General features: G+C 38.6%; 1 protein-coding gene across 27 annotated transcripts in view; it reads right to left on the bottom strand.

Moving 5' to 3' along the window:
* Positions 1-20,427, bottom strand: part of LOC311526465 (uncharacterized protein) — a 257,232-nt gene that overhangs the window by 160,390 nt on the left and 76,415 nt on the right. For 2 of the 27 annotated variants that reach the window (XR_014713024.1, XM_084639538.1), the window contains exon 1: positions 5,812-5,884. The exons of the other annotated variants lie outside the window; for them this stretch is intronic. The gene's annotated coding sequence lies outside the window, so the exon portion shown is untranslated. Of the gene's footprint in view, positions 1-5,811; positions 5,885-20,427 lie in introns of those variants that run through there. 27 annotated transcript variants of the gene reach the window in all.

The following is a 20,427-nucleotide window of genomic DNA, read 5'->3' as shown; positions in this document are numbered from 1 at the left end:
TAGAAAATCGAGACAGAGAAACTGGTCTCAAAATGGCCGAGTCTCAGCTGTACGGTGGCCTTTTGCACAAATCCTATAGCACAAAGCAACTACAATGCCTAGTGGCTTTATATATATGTGTGTATATATATATATATATATATATATATATATATATATAAGGTTAGGTTCCCCCCCACAAGCCAAGGGATCATTAGGCTGATGTGACAAAGGCACATCAGTTTTCATGGCCATTGGCACACATAGGAGTGATGTGGCCAGCACCACGTCTGACTGCACTGGAAGTGGTATTCCAGCAGGCAAGCGAGTGAGACCTGGGCTGGCAACCTTCAGGATCGTAATCCCTTCCCCAGTGCAGGGAGCATGATTAGAGCTCCTCAGTTGACAGAATGACCCATTGCAGATGGCATAAAGTAGACCAGCCCCAAGGGTGATGTAATTTATGGCAGCGGATTGCCCAGCAGCTGAATGGCCCCAGTAGCAGGGTGGCATAAATGTGGCCCAACCTCACCACTGCACCCCACATTCTGCTGTGCCTACAGCCCAGGATCAGACTGAATATTTTTTGCTCTATGTGGATATCAGTTAAGATTCTGAGTCCATTTTTTGTGATACATTTTGAATTTCACGTTTCACTCTGGGATTGATTACATGATGGAATTCACACAGCTGAAATGTTTTCCTCTGGTTGGCTGCACCTAATGCACATGCTCCGGATAATCAGAGGAAGAGGCTGCATTTATATGCATCTTCAGCTTTCTTGTGAGCCTTGGTAAAATATTGTGTTCTAAAGACTTTTTTAAATTGTATATACATCACTAATAACAGATATAAATGCTCCTTGCATTGACTTGCAAATACATTTACTTATTACAACATTTAAATTGCTTTTTATAATTTGAGAGTTAGCTATTTTATTTTGGTGTCAATCAAAACCTTGAAATGCGAACTTAAAGGTGTATGAATTAGTTTGGAATAGGAGCTATAGATTTTTCTATCAGAAGCATTAATGAGTTAATAATATTAATGAGTGTCATTTATACACACACTTAAAACTTTATTACATTACAATTGCTAACATGGAGAAAATTGTCATCTTGATAATATAATTGCATATACTTTTCTAAACTTTGCACATGATTCTTAGTTATGCAGAATTAATAATTATGCCGTAGTAATACTTACATAACTACATGCTCAAACTTACACCCTTAAATGAAAAAATGAGGGAATGCAGGCTTATGTGGTGAGGTCATGTAAAGCGCAGTCCTGACATCTATGTAGGTAACAGAATCCAGCTGATCATGACTGAAGAGAAAAGACGGATAGGCTCACCCAAGAAGAAGTGGTGGGATGTCATAAAGGAAGACATGTTAGCCGGTAGAGTGATAGAGGATATGATACTGAACACTTTAGACAGAGAGGACCCCATAGAGCAGATCCCATGTAATGGGATTAATGCAGGGAAGAAAAGTTAGGCTTTCGTAACTAGACAATCTTGCAAAATACAGCTCATGCACCAATGAGCTACAGCACAGTCTAGTTAATAAAGAATGCACATTGAAACTTCAATCTGTTTGTGTTAATGTATAAAACCACCTTCGGTGAAAGGGAGGTTTAAGATGTTGTCCTACACATGGTGAAAACAAATGCCCAAAGTAACCTCTTTCAGGCCCTGCAAAAACCTTTGGGCAGCCTTAAAGGAGGTGATTTAGGGCATGGACGTGGGGGGTGGGGGGTGGGGAATCTCAGCATCTAGGAGGTGGAACAACAGACTAATCCCAACATGGCCATAGAAGAGGAGCTGCCATTCTAAAGTGCTACTGGTGTTGCAGCACACACGAGTACGCACGTTGTGTGAAACGTTGGGAATGGCGGCGAAGAAGCCAGAGCCACAGGGAGTGGTAGGGCTGGTGATTACTCTAATGTTAGGCCTTCTTATGTTCCCCCTAGACTAGCAGTTCCCAAATTATGGGCTATGGATCTCCAGTGTTTCCTAGAGCACTTCCAGGGAGTCTGGCGGCTGGTCACATAATTGAACAGAGTTTTCCATGTAAGCAATTCCTGTACTTGCCACAGGGAAGTTATTTGATGGCCAATAGATGAGGAGATGATCTCTGAGACAATTCCTCTTTTAACATGGAATCCACACTATGAAAGCTTCGGAGAACCCTTGCCTTAGGCAATTGCCCTAATCAAAATCCCCTGCTCTGGAAGGCATAGTTCCGGTTAATACTGCATCAGCATCATTAGCACCAACAGCAGTGAGATGTTTCTTATGCAGAGACAAAAACTGGTCTTCATGGGAGAGTGGCTATTTATATACAATGCCAAAGTTGTCAGATGTGAGGTTTTCATCATACATCAGAGAGGGTGAGCCAGGGTATTAACCTTCATTTGTATGCTCTTGAACCATTAGTAAGCAGCAGTGGGTATCAACATTGTCCCAGTGGAAAGGATATATATATATATATATATATATATACATATATATATATACACACAATACACTATAATGGTGGGGTCACTTTTATATATATATAAAAAAGTGACCCCACCATTATAGTGTATTGTGCCACAAAAAGTTCTCCAGTTGCTCACACTACAGAACCACAGCATTTTATCCATTGTCACTAAAAAGGATAGCGACCAAGAGGTGGGATGACGTGCATGACCAGGGAGACTATAGAAAAGACAATAAGTACTATCACAACCTCACTGAGACCCTCTTGTTTAATATCATGGTAGCTAAAATGCTTGCACTTTACTTTTTGCCCTTCTCACACATGAAGGAAGAAGGCCTTGGACAGCTGTTGAAATTTGCAATTCCAAGCTGGCAGTCGCTTGGTCACACATTTTTTGCTTTCCTATTTTTCACTATTTTCAGAAGTGCCTCCTGCCATGATTCAACTAACTATGGCCATACAGATTACTGAGAACACCACTGACTATGTGTCTGAGTGGCCACTGGATCAGTTTTGATGGCAGCAGTATCTAGCGATGTGCCAAGTTGCTTGTGTGTAGCTTCAATAAATCACACACTGCAATTAATCTTTTGAACAACCTGGAGGCCATCAGAGTAGACTAAATGACCAGATCCTCTCTCTTCTGCATTATGGTGTCAGAAAACAGTGACAATGTAATATAGACAGCATCTGATGGTGGATGTCTCCGTGTTACAGGCTTTCACACTGTGTGTGTGGCCCATACCTTCAAAGCATATTGGGAGTCCATGAGGTTTTGGGATAGAATTCTCCGCTTCTTCCATGGCAAAGCAAAACCTTCCACCTCCCATACCTACCACTATGGGGATTTTTGCTCTCTAAGACAATTTTTTTTTCTGGAAGAGGGCAATTCCCCCACCCCCTTCCAGCTGATTTAGAAATGTTGGTTTTGTCTTCCTCCTTACCGATTACAAACTCTTCGGTTTCTGCCACCACTAAAGATGTAAATAAATCATCAAGATATGATCTGTTAACATATTCCAAAAATGCTTGGCCTCCATTTTTTTAAAGCTTCCAACATCAATTTTATTTAATAATGAATACAGCCGTCAGCTCGTAATATTTAATTTTCCCTACATTTAGCAAAATTGGTTAACTGATACATTTTTCCCAAACATTCTTCTTTCTGCCCTAAAATCATGCAAATCAAAGAACCACAGACTTATCTGATGTGCATAATTCCCCACAGCCAGTTCAATCATGAAATTATAAAATATTCATAATATATCTGTTTTTTACAAAATGAATTTGGTATCCTAACTTTTTGCTTGTGCTGATCTTGTTAAAATATTCTGACAAAATTGTACAGGTATCCCCATATAGTTATTTCCATTTTATTTGCTTTTCTCTCCAAAGACAACTCCCCACCCACCCACACACACTACATATAGAAGCAGCCTTATCTGTGACATTGGCTAGGCATATCCAGTACACAAGCTTAATGCCCTTTGCAATTCTTGTCTGAACAGTTGTTAGCAGAAGACAAGACGACTTATTTCTGTTCATTCTCTGTATAATCCACCTTATGAATTTACACCTCACCTATCCATATATTCAAGGACCTGAAATACAAAATATTTCCTGCTGTGTTTTAAGCCCACATCCTCCTGGTTACAAGATAAGAGCTTAATAGCTTTGACACTGCACTGTTTTCATATTCATGCATAAGTTATGGATATAGCAACAGATCAGCACTTCTTTGTGATTCTCATTGGCTCTGGTTCGCTGCCTTAAACTGTCTGAGTCAAGGCCATGTTTTAATGCCATAGACATTCTATTCAAATACCAGTATGACCACATTTTAAAAGCCACCCTGTACCACTTCATTGCTGCAGATGTCCTTTACATCTGGCAAGGGCCGTTTCTCTGCATGTCAACAGTAATTCAGTTTAACAGCTGTCTCTTTTGACAAGCTTAGTGTCAGACTCTAAAATGACAGGGTGACAGTTTTCCTTTTCTTTAACAGAACATAGTACAGATTAACCATTTGAATGCAGGATCACTGGATGCATTTAGAACACAGTTTTCAGAGCAAGCTGGATAGGATTTAGGAATTGTTTATATTACAACCAAGGCTGTAAACCTATAGAGTTTGATAAATCAAAGCACTTTTCATGTAATGGAGATCTGTACCTGAAATCTAAACGTTCACAGTCCAGAATACCTTTAATTGAGATGAAACAGACATCTAAGGTAAACACTGGGTGCGATAAGTACTTTTGCTGCATTGTATGAATACACAAGAGAGTTTCCTGTATATTTAGGCAGCATGTAGTTAAAGTGCTTGTTAATATATTAGTTAATGGTATCATGTGTATCAGCTTTCAAACAGCACACAGTACACACACCATTTTCTACAAATGCTATACATACAAAAAAACCACTCAGCATAATTTGTTGAGGACTAAAGCCATGCCTGAGATAATACTGTACATCTTAATGATTAAAACCTTCTGCATAAAAACCAGAATGTGGACAGTAACAAACTGCCACCGTGATTTATGAACAACTAGTACATGCTACGGAGACTCCACTTTAATCTGGTGCAAGAGTGAGCTTTATGAGGCTGGTTGTATTAGGTTCACATAAAAGTGAATAAAAAATATAAATATTATGCTCAACATATTTAAACTGCATATTGGTGTAAGCTCCAATGGCTAGGTGACTTCCCTTCACTATTCCTATGTTATGCAGAGGTCTGCCACAGTTAGAATGAAGGATATCTCACTGATTGGGAAGATAAGCAGCCCTATCCTTCTCCCATTGAAATCAATGGCAAAACTCCCAATCACTTCAATAGGAATAGGATCCGGTCCATATGGTTCATATTATATGATAGACAAAGCACTATACAAAATTATTAATACTTTTTCCATTTCATTCCTGGATAATCAGATAGATCTAACTGCACAACGAAAAACAGGAAGAGCATGCAGAGAGCTTAGCATTTAGATGCTTAAATTCATTCCACTTTGCTTATTTATTCATTGATATAAGCATGTGTGTATGGCACCAATTGCCATAGCATCTGGGTACCTCACAATATTTAAAAGACGTACACTTAAAGGCTTGTTATTATCTACAAGAGGCATACACATTTATATTAACTGGAGTAGCAGTTTCTTGTTAACCTCTCAGTTTCACAATTTAGCTGTGCTCTTCCTGTTTTCATTTAGCTTTTTAAAAACAAAAAACCTGACAGCTTGTTTACACATTAAAACAAATCTTTTAGGTCACTTCATAGCATTTTGAGGACTTGGGACAGACAAGATGAAGCAGCTCTCTTCCCTAAAGACTAATCTCTTACCTGATATGCCCTGCCTCTTCTTTTTCCTGGCCTGGGATTCATACTTCTGTTTCCAGAGGCAATTCTCTCTAACTGCCGCATACACTGTGTTATTAATACACCATCCAACTAACTCAGCTCCAAATGCTACAAACAAATAATTTGAAAGAAATGCCACTCCCGTATGGAAATGTACAGGCAGTTTTCTCATTAACAACCCCAACCCTTCTGTTTTCATACACATGATATATAAACTATACAACATGGACTTAATAATTTAAAATATTTTTCTTTGCCTCCTTAAAATCCATGCCATGATTCAACCACTAATAAATCTATAGTTTAAGATGAATAGAGTACTATTCAGTTGTAAGGTTTTATGTCTACTATCTCCACTTCTTCTGAAGTGTGAAAAGGGGCTTCATATCTGTCAGTCTTTTCTCAGAAGTGACTTTCACTGCTTCCTTTAACTTTCATTAAATAAGCTTTCCACAAGCTGTAAAAACAGAACACACAGAGAAAAAAATTGGCTCTCATTTAAGAGTGCTGTAGAGTCTCTTTTTGAATGAGTAATTAGAAATGTGTAAACTCTTTTATGGATATCTGAGAAGTACATGCAAAAAAAATGTGACATTCCATGTGAATAATTCTGTGTGCTATCAAATTTCATTGTATTTAGCAGACACCAAAACTATACAAGACCCAAAATACACATGCCCTCATAGACATGGGTTATTTGCAAAGATTGACTTAACGTACAATACAAGGAAAACATTCTAATATAATTCTAGGCCAATGGTTACCCACATTCTTAAAGAGAAATCAGAGTTGTTTTGTCTTTCCTCCCATATTTATACAGATTGCAAAGATGTTGAGAGAACATAATTTGAGTTGGGCCTTTCCAACAGTTTCCTCTTATTTTTATTGTAATTGTCAGTCATCTTTTTCATATCAAGAGTCAATCTTAGATTAGAACTTTCTGATTTTGGAATCAAGAAACAAAAAGAGAGGTAGTATGGTGCAGTTGTTAGGGTACTGGAAACCTGCTTTCCATTGCTGGCTCTGCCACTGATCTGTGTGAGCTTGGGTTAGTTACCGCACATAGCTGTTCCTCTGTTTCGCCTTCCACCCATTGTCTGTCCTCTCTATCTGTAAACTTTTTAAGGCAGAGACTGTCTTTTACTATATATGTATAGTGCATGGTAAAGTGGAGGCCCATTTTTGGCTAGGGCTTGTAGGTGCTACTGTAATATAAAATATAATAGTTCCATCACTTGCAACCAAACTTTCTCTGACAAAGTATCCCCTTCTAAACACCTTGCTCTTTATGACCCTGATCCAGCAAGGCACTTAAGCACATATGTGATTTTAAGTATATGAGTAGTCCATTTATTTCAATGGGATTATATACTTGTTTAAAATTATGCAGGTGCTTAAGTGCTTTGCTGGATCAGGGTTTATGGAATTGAAAATATCAGATTATAGCAAACTTGCTTTGAACATTTTCACAGTATTATACCCGGTGAATTAGGAGGTATGATATCTAGATTGAAAGGTACTTAGATGCCATAGTGATGAGTGTGGGATAAACACCTAGACAGAGAGATAGGTCAGAGTGTTTAAAGACAAAATGGATAATTCTGGTTAGGTTTCTCCATACTCTCCCCAAGTCAACAAGGGCAATTGGAGCATCCCAATCAGACTTTCTGGCTCTTTACAACCTCTTTGTAACTTCTGTAGTCTTAAATCACAGAAGCAGTTAAATGTAGGGCTGGAAGGGACCTCAAGAGGTCATCTAGTCTAGCCTCTTGGAAGCCTATTTCAGTACTTAACAATCCGGATACTCAGAAAGTTCTTGCTAATATATAACTTAAATCTCCCTTGCTTTAGATTACACTGATTACTTCTTGTCCAACTTTCAGTGAACATGGAGAACAATTGAACACCTTCCTCTTTACAACAGCCGACTAAACATGCCCAGCGTTTTTAACATTTTCTCATAGGTCATGTTTTCAAAACCTTTTATCCTTTTTGTTGCTCTCCTCTGGACTCTCTCCTAAAGTGCGGTGCCCACAATTGGACACAGTACTTCAGCTGGTACATTGGGACAGTTGCCTCCTGTGTCTTACATACAACACTCCTGTTAAAACATCCCAGAGTGATATTAAACTTCGTTGCAAATGCATCACATTGTTGACTCATTCAATTTTTGATCGAGTATACCCACCAGGTCCTTTTCAGCAGTCCTACTGCCTAGCCAGTTATTCCCCATTTTGTAGTTGTGCATTTGATTTTTCTTTCCTAAATGGAGCATTTTACACTTTTCTTTATTGAATTTCATCTTGTTGATTTAGAGACCAAGTCTCTAATTTTTCAAGGTCATTTTGAATTCTAATCCTGTCCTCCAAAGTTCTTGCACCTGCTCCCAGCTTGGTGTCATCCACAAGTCTTATAAGCATACTCTCCATTCTATTATCCAAGTCATTAATGAAAATATTGAATAGTACTGGACCCAGGACAGATCCCTGCAGGACCCCACTGGATATGTCCCCCTAGTTTCACAGCACACCATAGATGACTACACTGAGTGTGGACTTTTAACCAGTTTTGCACCCACTTAATAGTTTTTTAATCTATACCACATTTCCCTTGTTTGCTTACGAAAATGCCATATGGGACTGTGTCAAAAGCCTTACTAAACTCTAGCTATATCACATCTAACGCTTCCCCTTTCGCACTAGGCTAGCAATCCTGTAAGAGAAGGAAATTAGGCTGGTTTGGCGTGATTTGTTCTTGACAAATCTATGCTGACTATTCCTTATAACCCCTATTATCCTCTAGGTGCTGACAAACCAGTTAATAATTTGTTCCAGTATCTTTCCAGGTGTTGAAGTTAGGCTCACTGGTCTATAATTCCCCAGGTCCTCTTTGCTCCCCCTTTTTTAAAAAAGTACTATGTTTGCCCTTCTCCAGTCCTCTGGGACCTCACCCATCCTCCATGAGTTCTCAAAGATAATTGCTAAGAGTTTTGAGATTGGTTCAGCTAGTTCCTTAAGTATCCTAAGATGAGTTTTATCAGGCCCTGCCAACTTGAATACATCCAATTTACCTAAACATTCTTTAACCTGTTCTTTCCTTATTTTGGCTTGTGTTCTGTTCCCCCTCCCCATATTTGCACTTTACTCACATTGACAGCCATGTTAACTTTCCTTGATTGTGGGCCCTATAATCAACCCCACAGCATGAAAAGGAGTAAATCAGACTGGAAAAGGTGTAGAAGTAACCCAGTAACATTAGTAGGGGTTATGTGTGTTCCTCAGCACAATTTCCCCTTTGAGGGAGCCTGCAGATATCCCTCGCATTACCAGTGTGGTGGGCATGTGCAAGCCTGAGGCATTGTGACAGTGGGAAAGGCGAGGGCCAGATAAAGGGGAATGCTTCCCCCTCCCTCCAAACTGCTAGGATGTTTGCTTGAAAAGCCAGTAGATGTTATGTTGTGTGCACATACTGTGCACTATAAATAGTAATGTCTTATATGCTTCTCTGCATGGAAAAATCTACAGGAGGGAAAATAGTCTAAAATCTGTGTACATTTCGAGATAAAAACAACCAGACTCAGACTCTTCTCTGTGGAGAAGCTGTGTACAGGGGGTATGGCCTATAACCACATGCAGTCTGAGGAGCCAGGGGATAATCAGTTTCCAGCACCATGATGCTTAGGTCATTTGTAAAGAGGGCTTGCCCCTCTCCACTGCTGCCCAGCCTCACCATTCTCCTGGAGAAATGCAGCCGTTTGGCTTTCTCCGCTACAGCTGCAAACTCGCCCCCTCTCTGAGGAAGATCAAAGTTACAGGGGAGAGTTATGCTGCATTATGCAAGCAACATTAAACTATCACATGGTTTCCCACTCCAAAACATGCCCATGTTTAAGGGGAGCCTGCCCTGAAAAGCAGCTGCTCACAGACTCCATCCTCCCAAATCATCCTACCCCTTCCAAATCCCACAGGTCCCCAGCATGGAAATCCTTCCACCGCCACCTGAGGAGAGGGACAAACTCCACCAAGTAATCATTCCTTCCTTGCTTGCTTTTGAGATACTTGAGTCCCTTATTTTCTATACTCTGCCCACCCTACTAGGAGTATAGGGCCCAATATGAAAATTCAACGGCTAAAACCACCCTACTGTTGTATATTATGTGAGAAAACAATGCCCTCATTTCTGTTTATTCAAGCTGCTAGTCAGCATGAGTTATCTGGCAGAATATTAACATGTGCAACTGAGCAAGGTCTGGTATAAAACCAACCACAAAGTAAATCTATTGAAGTGGAATAGCAAAAGATATGAGAAAAGAAAGGGGTTCCCACATAAGGGGATATAAAGTATTTAATACGCTCCAGAATCATCAACGAGATTGGAAGATAGGAACAATCTATTGCTTTGTTGATATCTTTTTTCAGTTTAATAATCTACAAAAAATTGCAGTATATCTGTAGCACATTTTCTGCTTTCTTTAAAATACCTCGCTCAAATTTCAAACATTTTAACTCCCGGGTCAAATCAGCTCTCTCTTTCTCTCTGTCACATTGATAAATGGATCTATTTAAATTTTTATCATGGGAAAACTCTCTTTCTTGTGTCTTTTTCACTATCAGATTTCATGCACAAGATAACATAACACGTATTATTTTTGTTACGTTATCCAGTACAATAAAAATAAATTGAGTCGTGATGGCACAGATGTCATTGTGGAATGGTTCTGTTCGGTTTACAGAGTTAGAGTGTGTCTGTATGTGGTGTAAGGAGGGTCAGTCACTGATTGATATAACAGTGAGATTAAATGTATTATTAACCACTAAACAATAACATACCAACTCTTAGTTAAACTGCATAACTGCATTACTACTGTACCCGTATAATTCAGTCTGACAAATAAAATTGTCCAATCAAACATTAGTACAACACATAGTAGCAACTGAGTTTCCAGATCTATATTACCATTAGAAACTGGGGGGTGCCCATGGGTACAGTAAACCAGTGACCCTATGGCAATAAGGCTTCTTTCATCTTGTAGAACTAGAAGGTGGGTGAGTACTTCCAAGAGTGATCTTATATTGCATGTGAATTGGTGTACCCAGCACTGTAGTTATCATGCCTGCACAGAAGTACCTTTTTAAAGGAGAGAAAGTACTTCTGGGAATAATATGCAAAGAGAAAGTGCTCTTCAAGTAAACAAAGGGCTGAATACAACATTATACAACCCATTCACAAATTGTGGCATATCCCTATGTTAGTAAATAAATAAGTTAGAGGATTTCAATACCTTTTTGCACGTACCCTCATAAAGAACTAAAGAACTAAAGCAGGTTCTATATGAACCACCAAAGCTTAATCTTTCTTGGCAATCTGTTTCTTCTTAAAGGAAAGTAAGAAAAAGTAATGCAAAGTCAACTAATTTCTAGGTATTATTCTAAAGAATTATCTGGCTTTTCTGCCAATAATCAAAACCAAAACATAGTTAAAGAGCCTTAATAACAATAAGCATTTTATATACTTAACCTATATGCTTAACCTTTACCTAATAATGTTAAGAAAATGCGTAATGCTACGGCTACTGTAAAGATAGAAAAACAGATACTAAAGGAATATAGTAGTATTTAATGACAAGTTACAAAGAGTGCTGGTGAAAGAAAAGCAAGTGAGAAAGGTTAAATAAAAACTATAGTACTTGCAATCTTTCTACATTAACTTCCAATAACTAGAGAATACAATTCTTCCATATATGATTTGATTTCCTGATCTGTGCATTAAATATTTACTTCTAATTATAAACTTATGTGAGATCCAAACAAAAACTAATTTGCATTATTAATGATGCAAGAAATGTGATGTTTAGTCTCTTAAGATTTGTAATAAAGAGGAAAATGTTAGAGATTTACTTTCCGTTTTTCATTTTACAAGGCAAGTTTAAAATGATAAAACTTATTTAATTAACCGAGGCTCCACTTATGAATTACTTGTTCCTGCCAGCAAGGATGTTTAAAAAAAACCTCTGAAATGAGGCTGAGACTACAAAGAGTCCATTTTCAGCTTCAGAGTCTCAAGGGAAAAATCAAAGGGTTTCTTTCTTTCAACAGTTTGGGTGAGATGATATTTTGAGATGTTGACAGCTGCCAAACTGCAAAAACAGTGAACCACCAAAATGAAATCTTTTTTATCTTTCTGAATTTTTCTCAGTGTTCAGCTTGACTTTCTTTACAACTTTTGACTGAATATTTCTGTTGTGCTAAGGAACTTTTAACTGTCCATATAATTGTATCTTTTACATCTGGCTAGAAATGGGCCATATTCTCTATTATCAAATACCACCAGTGATTAAATCTTTTTTTAAATAAGTCCTTACATAATTTTTTATTATTATTTTTAATGGTAACACCAACAGGTCACCAATCCGTGTCCAACAGTGATGAACACTGCACAACACAATACAAGAGATAGTACCTGTTCCAAAGAGTTTTCAGTCTAAACATTTAAGGTCTTGATCATGCAATATACTGCACCTGGGTAGACGCCTACATCCACATGGAGCCTCACTGACTTCAATGGGGTTCTGCCCACGTGCAGTGCATCATAATGTCAAGAACTAAAATTGTGTACATTCACGTGAAAAACTGATCAGTCTCTTAATCGCCATCATTATTATAAACAGTTATTTGTTTCACACTGATCATGGAAACAATTTGCAGTGGTTAATGGTATAGATGTATCCTGTTGGATTCTTACTATGTTTAGATGCATACAACAGATTTGTAAGCAGATTTGTTCAACTAAGCTAACTGATATAAAATTAATAATCTTTATCCCAATAAATTAAGCTCATTACTTTTAAAAATCTTTTCTATTTGTACCCAATATAAACTGTACCATAATCTACTTATGAAATAGAAAAAGATTCCATTGATCAGACTGATTCATTAATTTCAGAAGAGACCACTCCTAGGAAAAGTAGACACAAGTACATGCATGTGAAATACACACACACACACACACACACACACACACAAAATGTGTCTTCATTATGATTTTTATTTAATCTCTTTTACTTGTAGCTCTATTTTTATGGCATGGGGGATCTTGGGAGATTAGTGGGAGCCTTTACTTATTTCTTCTGTTTATTGTGTCATATTATTCTCCATTGTCCAATGTCTTGCTGATCCCTGTGTTTCTCCTTCTTCACTAATCCAGCTTTCCTCAACATCTACCACTGCTAAGCCCTGGCCCACACATTAGTCACCCTGATTATTGTAACCTTCTTCCTTCTGGCCTCCCATCTCCCCCATACTATACAGTCTATCCAAAATACCACTTCTAAAGTAATCTTCCTCCTCTCACTTCTGACCATATTTTTCCTGCTTCTCATATACATTCATTGACCTCCTGTCCTTAACCATTAAAGTTCAGTTCCTCTCCTTTACCTACAAGGGCCAGCATAGTCTCACCCTCAACTATACACTCTACTTTCTTTTCCCCCTCCTCCTTTTTACACTCTTCTTACTCCTCTCTCTTTACTCTACCTTTCTCACTGTCTACTTTATGTCTTCACTCTTGCTGCCATCCCATGCCTGGAACACTAAATCTCCACCCTTTCTCCAAGCATCCATTCTCCTCCTTCAAATCATTCCTTAAAATCTGTCTCTAAAGAATTCTTCCTGGCTTCTCCTCAAATGATCCCTCACAGCCCTTTTTTACATGGTCTGTTGTACTGTATCATGTCTTTGTGTGCTCTGTCTACCTCAGGGCCTGATCCTGCAAACACCGGTCATCATGCATAGGTCCCTAACATTAAGTATGTGAGTTGTCCCATTCGAGTCAATTGGAATTTTGTCTGATCAAGAACTTAGTAAGAAATGTAGTATTTGTCCTGTTCACATTAAGTCCCTTTAACCTCTGCTTCTCCAGGAAATAGAAATTAAATTTCTCTCTCCAATGTGGAAGGCCAGATAACTTGGTTGGCCAATTGGTTGGCCTCCTGCTTAGTTTTGTTTTATCAGTCAATCTGATTTCTGGAGTATTTTGTCATTGCTGTGCTCAGCATGAATAAACATAGAATCATAGAAACATGGGGCAGAAAGGGATTTTGAGAGGCCACAAGTTGAGCCCCCTGGTGGTGGTGAGGCAGGGCCATGTAAGCCTAGACCATCCTTGACAGGTGTTTCTCCAACCTGTTCTTAAAAACCTCCAATGATGGGGCTTCCACAACCTCCTTTGGAAGCCTGTTCCAGAGTTTAACTATCCTTATACTCAGAAAGTTTTTTCTGAAAGCTCCCTTGCTGTATATTACTCTGATTACTTCTTGTCCTACCTTCAGTGGACATGGAGAACAACTGATCACCTTCTTCTTTATAACAGTCCTAAACCATATTTGTTATCAGGTCCCTCCTCATTCTTCTTTTCTCAAGACTAAACATGCCCAGTGTTTTTAACCTTTCCTCATAAGGCAGGTTTTCTAAATCTTTTATCATTCTTTGTGCTCGCTTCTGGACTTTCTCCAGTTTGTCCACATCTTTCCTAAAGTGTGGAGCCCAGAATTGGACATAGTACTTCAGCTGAGACCTCACCAGGGCCAAGTAAACCAGGACAATTACCTCTTGTGTCTTTCATATGACACTCCTGTTAATACACCCCAGAATGGTATTAGTCTTTTTCACAACCTCATCACATAGTTAACTTATGTTCAATTTGTGATCCACTATAAACCCCAGATCCTGTTCAGCAATACTACTACCTAACCAGTTATTTCCCATTTTGTAGTTGAGTTTTCCTTCCCAAGTGTACCACTTGGCACTTCTCTTTACTGATTTTCATCTTGTTGATTTCAGACCAATTCTCTAATTTGTCAAGGTTGTTTGAATTCTAATCTTATCCTCCAAAGTGCTTACAACCTCTCCCAGCTTGGTGTCCTCTGCAAATTTTATATGCAGATTCTCCACTCCATTATCCAAGTCACTAAAGAAAATATTGAATAGTACAGGATGCAGGACATCTTCTGAACTTCTAAGTTTCACCACCATCATACGCAGGACAGGGCAGGATTTCTGTAACAAAGGTAGTACGCGCTATGTGTACATATTGATCTTCTTTAAAGCAGAGCAAGTATTTTTAGGAAATAAAAAAGAATAATTTCTGTGAGCTCAGTTAATGACCCTCAGAAACGTCATCAACTGTATTTAATTTTAGGAAAGGTTTACGATCACATTTTACATTTAATTTAAAAAATAGTCAAGAAACTGAGGTAGAAAAGCTAGCCACTGCAGCTGTTTAGTAGTTTTTTTAAACAAAACTTTTACAAGAGTTATCATGAGGACTTAAAGCATATGTGCAGCAGCCACAAAGACATGGGGGGAAGGGGCTATTCCCAAAGTAGTCTTTATGGAGGGCCGATCAAGGTCAATCATCCATTGACTATGTAGTAGTTGTACCATAAACTATGATGGGTGTGTATGAAAATAAACTTTTAGAGAAGTGTCTAAGCACAGAGGAAAGAATGTAACCACATTGAGAGAGCTCTTACAAACATCCAAAGGAAATCCAAAATATTTCCACTTCCAAATATCTCTCATTACATTGTAATCCTCCTGCACTAACATGACATCATTTTCTGGGGGCTGTAAAGTCTCTCAGAACAACACAAAGAATTGTACAGGTAAGGCTTTGTGATACAACTTTAAGGTGGAAGTACACATCAAGAAACTGATGTTCAGTACATGGGGATTTAACTGAGCAACTGAAGCACATGCCAGTGGGAGTCATATGCTGAAAATGTAGCCTCAGGTTCTTAACTCCAAGCGCTATTCCATTTTTTTAAGATATTAGCAGGATTATTCTCACAGTGGAACAAACTTGGTACAAAGAACAATTATTGAATACTGCTCCCCTTGAAGTCAGTGGGAGCCTTGCCACTCATTTCAGTGGGAGCAGGATGTGTCCATTATGGCCCAATCATGCAGTTACATTGTAGGCAAAACTCCCATTGACTTCAATAGGTCGCAGACAAGAAGGAATTTAGTTTGAATCTCATTATTCATACTCCCCTTGTTACAGCACTAGACCTTTGTATTTGAAAAAATGTGTCAATCCAGTTATTTTGTGTGTGTGTGTTTGAACCTGAATTAAAAGTTATAATCCCTGGATATGTGACATCAAAGTGTGTTGTAAGGAATACTATTGGGATGTCGCAAATTTTACACTCACGCTTCAACACAGTATTAAAAATGGAAGAGAAGATGGACAATGAGGACCCAAATCCCATTGAAACATGATTAACTGACACAAGGGATAAGGCAAACTATGAACAACACAGGACAGGTGAGTGGATTTTAAATAAGAATGTTTTTGGCACCTGTAATTCCTCCTTTAAATGTTAATGAAACATTTTTGTTTATCTCTAAATTTTACTTACAGATCATTTCTTTTCCATATATACGCAGTACAAGCTTCAATGAAAGTTAAGGGTGCTTGGCACATGTCTATCTAAAGCATGTCTGCTTATATTTTATTCTTGCTTACTAAGTACATTTACAACTAAAGATGAAAACAGGAGGCATAAAAAGAATGTGCTGTATAATATCTTCAGTGTTCTATGAAAAAAGCTCATCCTATAGAATTACGATTTCATTGCAACCCAGGTACTATAGCTCCGACTCAAGATGTATCAATTGTCAGTTATGACTAAGCAAGCCTTCTATTAGATCTAAGAGTGTTACTTTGTTATTTGCCAGAGTAGAATGTCTTTTAAAACTATTAAAAGGACCCAGGAAATTAATTTTATCATCTGTAAAATTCTTTGTGCCAATGCAATCAGTTGCACATTTACATATTTTAATAAAACACTAATTATGAATTAATTCTTTTCACTTGCTTGAGTTGCAACTACTTTTAACATTAACAGAAACTGGTTTTATTTTCTCATTTATTTATACAGAGTGCTCATCGTCACTGACTCCAATTTCAGCGATGCCACCACTGTCTGCACGTCATTTACGACAAACGCTCCCATGAAGAGAATACTGGGGGTCCCACTGTCTCCCGAATGGGATTAACCTGCTCAAGGCAGTGGAAGTTCCATGACTTTCAACTCCTCTTCCTACCCATTTCTCCATTGCCACCACCCTGAAACAAGTAGAAGATTTAACTCCCTTTTTTGTTAGATACCTCATGACCTATGAGACAGAGACCATTTTCCTTAATGTCCCTTTGTTCCCCTATATTGCCCAATCCCATTGGCCCCTACCATCCCTGGAGAGAACTGCTCCTGCAGGAGTCATGCTTCCAAAGGTTCCCTGACCTTGTCTGTCCCCTCCAGGAGGAGTGCAGAGTGGAAGGCATTACAAGCTATATTACTGAGCCATGCTGATCTACAGGTTTGAGGGAAAGGGGGGAATTCAGAAAAGCACAAATGGCTCCCTACCCCCTCTAGCTTTGCAGAGGCCAAACCACCACAGTGGCACTTCAGTGGGCCTGGTGAGGTAGTCAGCGTGTGCCCAGGCACAACTCTTCACTTTCACCAGCACAGGATCCCCTCAGCACATGGACATAATTATTCCCCTCCCCCTGCAGTAACTTACTTCATAGCCTTTAACATATATTGATTATAGTGACTAGACTCCTAAAATCAAGACCACTGATCACGAACATACTCATTTCTATTTAAAATAGTGGCATGCATGTTTGCTATGTTTCACCTGGTGATGACATCAAACAATTGCCTTCCGAGAGGACATAAAACTAATTTTATATTAAGACAAACCTGTGTTGTTCTCTTGAAGTCAAGTCTGCATTTTTGATTTTATGGGAAATTTTGAATCATGCTTATAGCTGGGATTGAGCTTCTGTGATGTGTGCTAATCTCGTATCACTTTTGGAGATTTAGAAAGTTATATAATCCACCCGGGGTTTAAAATTGAACATAAATCTGTCAACTCTCATCTCTCTCAAGAAATTAGACCTACCATAAAGAGAGCCCTGTTTCCATTTACTTGGTTTCTTTTTCACATCTCTGTCACACAGGGTTGCCAGCGCGGACAGCGTGGGTACTACCACTCCATCAATGGAAACCTTCATTTTAATTTTGGTTAAATCTAATGAGACAATGAATATTCCAGTGTCAGCTCTGAGTAAACTAAAGGGGTTTCACCTCAGAGACCCCTCTTTAAACATCCCATGCAGACAGGCACATACAGAATAGTAAATAATTTAGCAGCAACAGCACAAGGACACCTGGTGTTTGTAGCTTCAAAGTTCAGGCAATCCAGCCCGATAAATATACGCCCGTGTTTCTGGTCTTTTGAAGAGCAGCAAAGGTATTATTTATCTCTTCACACCTGGCTTTGCAACTGAGAACAACTGGGAAAAATGTGGAGCTTCAGCAAACTGTCTGCCAACTCTAGGGGGAAAGGTCCCACTGGGTTCACTACAGTCATCCATCAGGGCTCCATTAAGCTCACCAGAAACAGAGTTAAAAAAACAATATTCATAATTGGCTGCATCTATTTTTTTTTACTACTTTTTTAAAACCTAAATAATGTTTTGCAGCTCCAGAGCACCTTTTGTCTGAGACATTGGAAGAAATTTTTTTAATGTTCATTTAACTCTGTAAGGTAAACGCTTTCATCCCCATTTTTCAGGGCGCAGGATGTGGCTGCGTTAACATTGCTATAAGAAACTTCGCTTTTTGGTTTCTTGACCTTAGATGACTTCCACCTGGAACCTCAGGATCACACTAACAAAAGGTTTTACATTTTAATATCTAGTCATTATTGGTTTTTTCAGACTTGTCAGTGCTCTCCTTTTCTTCAATCTCTTCACCAACTTGGCAGCCATTTGGTAGTTTATGCTGCTTTTCTCATACTGTGCTTTTGCACGTTTCAAGTTTCCAGTCAGACACCAAATACTTTCCTCCTTTCCTACTGCTGTTAACACTATGAGGATCAAACAAACACTAAACTGTTTTCTCACAAAATAATCATTAAGCATATCTTGTAGTTCAGTTCATGTGACACCTGAATATTTGCTTCATTAATAAGTAATTTGCAATTAATTCACAAAGTCATTTCTAAAAGAATGTTGTGCTGTCACCATGCTTTTAAAGTAGCAAAACAGTACTTAATTTCTGACAAAACTTCAGTTGCACATATGCCTCTAAGGGCAAAATTTCACCTTTGATGAGGAATGTCCCCTAGATGCAGGAATACAGATTCCATTCATTTTAATGGAGATTATATATACATCTTCAGCAAAGAATGTATTTAGTTAGAAATTTGTATCAGGCATTTGGGTGCTTTATATTACCTCATGAAATTATTATTTACAACATTCAGTTAAAAAGCTTATATTTAGTAAAAGATCAATAATAGAAGATCCTGTTCACTAAACGAATGAGACAAATCCCACCACAAACTATTCAGCTGATCTACTTTCAGTCAAAAGCTTCAACCAACAATTATGCCTTATGTTGTGCCCTGAAACTCAACAAAAGTCCAGCTCAAGTAGGCTCCTGAGGTTTCACAAAGAGTGGAATCTAAGGAGAATGTTCTGCTGCTGATCACAGACAATTTAAAATTTTGGCATCGACAGTGTGGATCATAACTCCTGCAATTGGATATAGTGACAGGGTCATTTTCTTACATTAGAGGTCCCAGGCCATGCCATGCTTTACAGATCACAAATAACACCTTGAATTACATGGGGAAGCAAGTGTGAACAAGTAGCTAGAGCACAGGATGGAGCATTGACAATTTAAGAGATCCATAATATAATGGCTTGTTCCATCTCTGTTTTTTCAAGGATAATTCCAGATACAGTGTATTGTATTAATCTAGTCTTTAGGATACAAACATATGGTGATCCATCACATGCTGACGCAAGGTCCACATCAGACAGGAAAGTCACAGTCCCTGGGCCAGTCATAGACATTTAATGGCACTGTGTGCCAGAACTGACATTTAAGATTCCAGAAGCAATGCTGAAATCCAATACAACTCTGAGACTGACCCTTATTGACAAAGGGGCAGATTTTCAAAGGCAGAAGTGGGAGTTAGGCACCCAACTCTCATTGACTTTTCAATGGAAGTTGGGCACCTAACTGCTCTTTGTGTCTTTGAAAATCTCCCTCAAAGGCTGGATATCCTCAATAGAAGTCATACTCACTGCACTAACCTATTCCTTGAGAAGCTTTCCCCAACTACATACATCATTCTAGAGCTGCGAAGAGAGGCAGTGACAGGCAAGCACATATTAAAAGATTTTTGAAATGAGTTGGAGTTAGGCACTGAAGGGATTAGGTTTGTCAATTCATATTTAGTGGACTAATCTGAAAGAAAAAAGTACAGAGCAAATCAGCTGTAGGACAAGCAGCTAACCACTAAGTGAAACCTGGAGTTTGGGGTAACTGACATAGAAAACAAGCAATTCACTAAGTAGGGTGGCCTGTCCTCTTCATTATTTATCACTCCTCCAATTGTTGTGTTGTCTGTAAACTTTATCAGTGATGATTTTATGCTTTCTTCCAGGTCATTGATAAAAATGTTCAATAGCATAGAGCCTAGATTAGGTGGTCCATTGGTCTGATCTAGTATAGCAGTC

Source organism: Lepidochelys olivacea, assembly GCF_965140295.1.
Source record: "Lepidochelys olivacea isolate rLepOli2 genome assembly, chromosome: 9".
Classification (NCBI taxonomy): domain Eukaryota; kingdom Metazoa; phylum Chordata; order Testudines; family Cheloniidae; genus Lepidochelys; species Lepidochelys olivacea.
This window is presented reverse-complemented; position numbering and strand designations above follow the sequence as displayed.